Raw genomic sequence first — 7,704 nt, forward strand, 5'->3', positions numbered from 1 at the left:
GAAGACTAATTTAAAAATCAGGCTCGACAATTAATTCTTTTTGGCATTAAATATTTGATTTTATTAGATAAATAGTGCCATTAATTTAAACAATGAAAAATAATTTAAACAGAAATTTTCGACAAATAACTGAATTTTCAACTAATGTGAATTATTTTGTTAGAAAAAAATTCAAATTTTGAACGAAATAGCTGAATTTTCACCTAGAACAGATAAATTATGAACTTAACATAGGATAGTTTAATTTTCAGTGAAGAATATGTAAAAAAAGGTGAATTTTTAAGCAAAAATGAAATATTTGTAATTTTAAACCAAAAGGAATTTTTAACTTAATCCCGAATTTTGAACAAAAAATTAATTTTTAGCTAAATAGAAGTTGAATTTTCAACCCAAAATATGAATTGTCTATCAAAAAATATAAACTTCTAACAAAATATAAAACATTTAAAATTAAAAAGGACAATTTACAACCAAAAATAGAGTAGTTAAAATGTTAGAAAAATAAACTTCCAACAAAAGAGAAAGATAAATTTTGAAGCAAAAATGAAATATGCAGTCATAATTTCGACAGAAGAACCCAAAATGATGGATCTTTAATCGAAAAAAATCAATTTTTAAATAGTTGCATTTGCAACCCACAAACACAACCTTCACAACTGAAAACGGTACATTTTAAACCCAAAATAGAATAGTTAAAATGTTATAAAAATAGATTTTTAACCGAAAAATACCCATTTTCAATAAGATATTCAAATTTCAAACAAACAAAATTATAAATAAAATAATAAATTAATAATTTAATAAAATTGTTAAATTTCTAATTAAAGAAATAAATTTTTTTAACTGAAATCATGAATCTTCAACTAAAAAAAAAACTTTAACTAAACAGTTAAATTTCTAACCCAAAAGATTAACTTTCTACCAAAAAATCGAAATTTTTAACAAAAAGACGTCAATTTTCAACTAAAAAGAAAAAAATTAACCAAAAATATAACAGTTACTTTTTAATCCAGAAAATATAAATTCCAACAAAACACTTGAATTTTCCTCAAATTGTTAAACTTTCAACCCGGAGAGATCACTTTTCTACAAAACAGTTGAGTTTTTGAACCAAAATAAAATAAATAATAAATAAATAATAATTTAATTTTCATATAAAAAGATAACTTTTCAAGTAAAAGTGCACTAAAATTTTAGAAAAATAAATTTTCAACCATGAAATAGCACACATTTTTGATAAATATTTTTATTTTAATTCAAAAACATTTTTACGAACAAAATAATAGTTAAATATTTATTTTTAAATATTTCAACATAACAGTTTCAGGCCCAGTTACCTAAATGAATTTTCAACTAAAAATGATGAATATTCAAGAAAGAAAATTAATTTCTAGCCAAATTATCACATTTTTAACCCAAAAAAATTAATTTCCATTAAAAAAAGATAAATTTCTAACAAAATAAAAAAATTTTAACTAATAGGAAAACTTAAAAATGCAGTTAAAAAAAATAAAATTTGTATTAAAAAAGAATTTTCAACAAAATAGTTCAATTTTTACCAAAAATAAAAAAAGTTTTCAAATAAAATAGATTTATTAAATTTGTGGCAAACAAATAATAGAAAAATATAATTCAGACCAAAAAGATCAATTTTCGACCAAGTAGATTACTTTATTACCAAAAAAGATGGATTTTTAACAAAACATAGGAATTTTCAACCAAATAGTTGAATCTTTCACTGAAGAAGATATCTTTTCAAGCAAACATGGAATAGTTAAGTTTTCAGTTTAAAAAATCAATTTTTAACAAAATAGTTAATTTTAACCCAAAAATAAAAAGTTGTCAAACAAAATGATAAATCGTCCAATATAATATTTTATCAACTAATAGGAACACTTAAAAGTGCAGTTGAAAAAATGCAATTTTGTAATAGAAAAATAATTTTCAACAAAACAGTTCAATTTTTAATAAAAATATTTTTTAAAAATTCAACATAAAACAGAATAATTAAATTTGTAGTGGAAAAAAAAAATTTTCAAAAAAAAGACAAATTCAGACCAAAAAGATCAATTTTCGAACAATCAGATTAGTTATCTGCCAAAAAAGATGGATTTTTAACAAGATATAGGATTTTTGAACTAAATAGTTGAAGTATCGACTCAATTTTTTAAGCAAGATGTACGCAATTTCTACCAAAATAAATGAATTCTCAAACCAGAAAGACGAATTTTCATCAAAACAGAATGTTTAACCCAAAAGAACTACTTTTTGATAAAATGGTGGATTTTCCAACTAAATAATAAAATTAACTTTAACATCAACTTCTCGAAAATTTCCTGACTTTCCCTGACTTTTTGTAATCCCTACCCTACTATCCCTAATTAAACGCAGGGTTCTCATATAATTTGCAGATTTTGTTCTCCTTATTGTGAATAAGTTTTTTTGTAAAACTAAGAAACTTTGCTCATTAAACAAATTGTACACAATTGATGGTTGTTTATTATTATTTATTGTTGACAAAAATGACTTTACAATGGATCAATAGGTGGGCATAGTTGAAGGAAAGTATAAGTGACGAGAACAGGTATGTACATACCTGTAGCTATTGGTATGTTTTTTGGGTGGAGGGATGGGGGTACGCGTCTATAACAAGGAACCCCCCGTCGCCGAACTAATTCTCCCGGATGACTCGCGAGCCAAGTCCCTGCGGGGGTCTGAAACAATGCGCGAGACTGCCTGCCTTGGCACCGACACACGGATATTCTTTCCAGCCCTGGACTATTTGTCGAATCATTCTCAAGATCCATACTGGGCGATCGTACGTAATGTCACGTGACCAGCGACGTCTACAAACGATCGATGAAATCGATTCTTTGATCGAATTTAAGAACAAGATTTATTTCTGTGCGCAAAGTGGCCTTTTTCTAGCCCATAACAAATAGGGCGGAAAGTCTCTTTTTGCGCCCGCTTCTTTAGTCAATGGATTGAAAACCTGATACTGCGCCCGCTTCTTGAGTTTCCGGACGGGAAACCCCATTTTGCGCCCGCTTCTTTAGTTATGGGGCGGAAAACACTACTTTGCGCCCACTTCACATACCCCCAAAAAAAAAAATTAGATGCAGGTTATAGACAAAAAATATCGTTCTACTGGTGTGAAAGATAATTTTTTAAAAGATGATACTTATCAATAGAGATTTGAAAGTAAAACAAATTTAAAGTTAAAAATAAAATTGTTAATTATAAGATTTATTGTAAAAAAAGTTAGCGAAGTACTGCTTTTTATTTTAAAGGCAAAATTTAGATGAAAAATGTAGTCGAGTTTTTTTTTTTGTTCTCACGTAATTTTTTTAAATTAAAATATAAAATTATTAATGCGATGACATGTAAGTGCTTTATAATATATAATAATATAATAGAAAAGAAAAGCAAGCACAATATTTTTGATAATTGATGAAGACTGCTTTCTTAATTTGAGAATTTATTAAATAATTAATTATTGTTAAAAAATAGCGATTTCTGACGAAAAATACTAACATAACCTAAGTTTTTTCAAAATTGTAAGTAAATGATTTTTTATAACACTAGCAATATTTTTTTTAAACACATACAATAACAATAACAAATTTTAGATTATAATTCTTCTTTTGAACTTAATCGTTTTCATTGAAAGTACCCGATTTCCAGTAAAAATGTCTAACATAACCTAAAATTGTTCAAAAATTGTACACTTCTTTAAAAAAAATGTAAACTGTACCATTTTCTGGTAAAAAACGCGAGTATAACCTAGAATTGTTCATCTTCCTTTAAATACAATGTTTTTAAATTAAATGTACTGACTTCCGTATAAAACGCCGACAGAACAAAATTTTTTATAAAAATGGTAAATTCGTTTATTCCGAATCATGATCTGAATAATAATAATAATAATAATAATATGAGAAATCTCATAATTAAACAAAATTAATAATACAAATTGTCTACGAAAGATACTACCAAAACAAAACATTATTCTAAAATTTAAATCTTCCTTCTGAAATCTTTCTTCGAAAATTGTAAATCTTTTTAACAATTTTTTCAAGTTAAACCAATTTCCGGTGAAAAACGCGGGCATAACCTAAAATTGTTATCCAATGAAATCCAATGATTTAACATTAAATACAATGATTTCCGGTATAAAAATCCAACCGAAATAAAAAATTTTGGGCCCATATCATTTCACATGCGGCAAGTCTCTCTGCGGCGAGTCTCACCTGCGGCATGCCACATCTGAGGCATGTCACATCTGCGGCATGTCTCTTCTGCGGAATGTCACTTCTTCGGCATGTCTCTTCTGTGGAATGTCACTTCTGCGGCATGTCTCTTCTGTGGAATGTTCCCTTCTGCGGCATGTCACATCTGCGGCTTGTCACATCTACGGAATGTCTCATCTGCGGAATGTCACAACTGCGGCATCTCTACCCAGCGGCTTCTCTCCCGCGCGGCATTTCTCACTATGAAATTGACATTTTCGCGGCATCTCTCACCAGTAAAAATTCTCCCAGTCGCATCTCTCCCTTCCAAAAAATGTTTAATGTCCAATTAAAAATGGCAAAAATGCGGCAAGTCTCCCCAGCGGTATCTCTCCCCCAAGAAAATTTTGTAAGAACTTCTAAAAATGGCAGAAGTGCGGCAAGTCTCCCCAGTGGCATTTCTCCCCCAACAAATTTTCGAAGTAGTTTTAAAGATGGCAAAAATGCGGCAAGTCTCCCCAGTGGCATCTCTCCTTCATAAATATTTTTTAAGAACTTTTAAAATGGCAAAAGTGCCATTTTTAAAAGTTCTTAAAAATTTTTCTTGGGGGAGAGATGCCACTGGGGAGATTTGCCACATTTTTGCCATTTTTAGAAGTTTTTAAAAAATAGTCATAGGGGAGAGATGCCGCTGGAGAGACTTGCCGCACTTTTGCCATTTTTAAAAGTCCTTACAACATTTTCTTGGGGGAGAGATGCCGATGGGGAGACTTGCCGAATTTTTGCCATCTTTAAAGCTACCAAAAAATTTGTTGGGGGAGAGATGCCTCTGGAGAGACTTGTCGCACTTTTGCCATTTTTAGAAGTTTTTAAAAAATATTCTTAGGGGAGAGATGCCACTGGGGAGACTTGCCGCATTTTTGCTATCTTTAAAACTACTCAGAAAATTTGATGGAGGAGTGATGCCGCTTGAGAGCCTTGTCACACTTTTACCGTTTTTAGAAGTTCTTAAAAAATATTCATTGGGGAGGGATGCCTATACGGAGACTTCCCACATTTTTGCCATCTTTAAAACTACTTAGAAAATTTGTTGGGGGAGAGATTCCGCTGGGGAGACTTGCCGCACTTTTGCCATTTTTAAAAGTCCTTAAAAAATTGTCTTGGGAGAGAGATTCCGCTGGGGAGACTTGCCAAATTTTTACCATGTTTGGAAGTACTGAACAAATTTTCTTGGGTGATAGATGTCGCTGAGTAGACTTGCCGCAGTTTTGCCATTTTTAAAGTTCTTACAAAACTTTCGTGGGGGAGAGATGCCGCTGGGGAGACTTGCTGCAGTTGTTCCACCTTTGGAAGTACTTAACAAGTTTTTTCGGGATAGAGATGCCGCTGGGGAGGCTTGCCGCACTTATGTCATCTTTGGAAGTGTTCAAAAATATTTATTAGCGGAGAGATGCCGCTGGGGAGACTTGCCGCTGATGAGAGAGTCCGCGAATGTGACAATTAATCCTGGGAGACTTGCCTCACTTTTGCCAGTTTGATGCGGATTGGAAAATTTTTCCCGAATGGGAGATGCCGCTGGGGAGTCTTACCGCGGGCGAGAGATGCCGCAGGTGTGACAATCAGTCGTAAGAGACTTGCCACACTTTTGCCACTTTGATGTGGATTTGAACATTCTTCCACGGGTGAGAGATGCCACTGGGGAGACTTTTCGCTGGTGGGAGATGCCGCAGATGTGACAATTAGTTCCGGGAGGCTTGCCGCAGTTTTAATATTTTAATATGAACCCGAAAATATTTTTCGGGGTAGAGATGCCACCGGGAAAACAATTAGTCCAGGGAGACTTGCCTCAGTTTAGCCATTTTTAATTGGACAATAAACATTTTTTGGAACGGACAGATGCTACTGGGAGAATTTTCACTGGTGAGAGATGCCGCAAAAATGTCAATTTCACAGTGAGAAATGCCGCGCGGGAGAGAAGCCGCTGGGTAGAGATGCCGCATAACCTTATATTGTTCTCCATTAAAATCCAATGATTTAAAATTAAATATGCTGATTTCCGGTATAAAACGCCAACAGAAGCCAAATTTTTACAACAATAGTAAATTTGACGATGCTGAATCATGATCTGAATAATAATAATAATAATAATCTGAAAAATCTTACGATTTTTTAAAATTAAAAATACAAAGTTTCTACGAAAAATGCTAGAAAAAGAAAAAATTGTTTCAAAATGTATATCTTCTATCCTAAATTAAATTATTTTTGTTTAAAATAACCAATTTCTAGTACAACACGTTAACATAACCTTCAATTCTTCAAAAATGATAAATCCTCCTACATAAATTGTTAATCTATATCGATTTCTGGTGAAAAACACGAGCATAACCTAAAATTGTTCTTTATTAAAATCAAATGATTTCAAATTAAATATACTGATTTCCGGTATAAAACGCCAACAGACCAGAATTTTTACATAAATGGTAAACTTAATGAGTCTGAATATTGATCCGAAGAATAATGACAATCCGAAAAATAATTATAGTGTCAAAAATCGTATGATATTTTTTAATTGACAATACAAATTTTAGAGGAAAACTATTAACATAACATTAAAAAATGATTTAAAATGATTAAATTATTTTTTTTTTTAAATAACAGATTTCTGGTGCAAAACGTTAACATAACCATAAATTGTTAAAAAATTCGAAATATTAAAAAAATTTCAATCTATACCGATTTCCGATAAAAATGATTGTTGTTATTCTTTAAAATCCAATTCTTTTTTCTCAAATGTACTGGAAGCTTCTAATGTGTCCCCTAAGGGTTTAACATTTTTCTTACACCTTCTTCCCTATTCCTTTACACACACCCCACACACTTACTTGGTGGTGGGGGGGGGACCTACAGTTTAAGGTGGGTTCCGAACCACCAAGAGCAACAGCCTTAAGTACTTAGAGAACCTTTTTCTCCAGAGGTATCGGTCTCACAACTCTCCGGAGATGAACAACTCTACCTTGCTAGGCTAGTGTTCAACGCATGGGCCGCTGAGACTCTTCCAGAGTCTCTACTGACATCTACTGATGTTTGATATAAAATGAAAATAAACTTTAAAAATGTACAAAAATATTGACAATTAAACAATATTATGACTTTTTTTAAATTAGAAATACCAATTTACGACGAAAAGCACAAAAAAACGAGGATTTATTTCAAATTTTAAATATTCTGTTTTAAATTAAATGATTTTTGTTCAAAATAACCAATCTCTGATGCAAAACCTTAACATAACTTACATTGTTATAAAATTGTAGACTTTCTTTAAAATCTATATAGAAATTTCCAATAAAAACCGCTAGCTGATTTTACAGTTGTACATAAAAGGGGGAGGGTCGGTAAGGCCGGTTTTTGGCCTAATTTATTTTTGGACCAAAAAATCTGAAAAAATCATGGTAGTATCTTATAAGTATCCCGAGTC

The sequence above is a fragment of the Belonocnema kinseyi genome, chromosome 7 (genome assembly GCF_010883055.1).
Source record: "Belonocnema kinseyi isolate 2016_QV_RU_SX_M_011 chromosome 7, B_treatae_v1, whole genome shotgun sequence".
NCBI lineage: Eukaryota > Metazoa > Arthropoda > Insecta > Hymenoptera > Cynipidae > Belonocnema > Belonocnema kinseyi.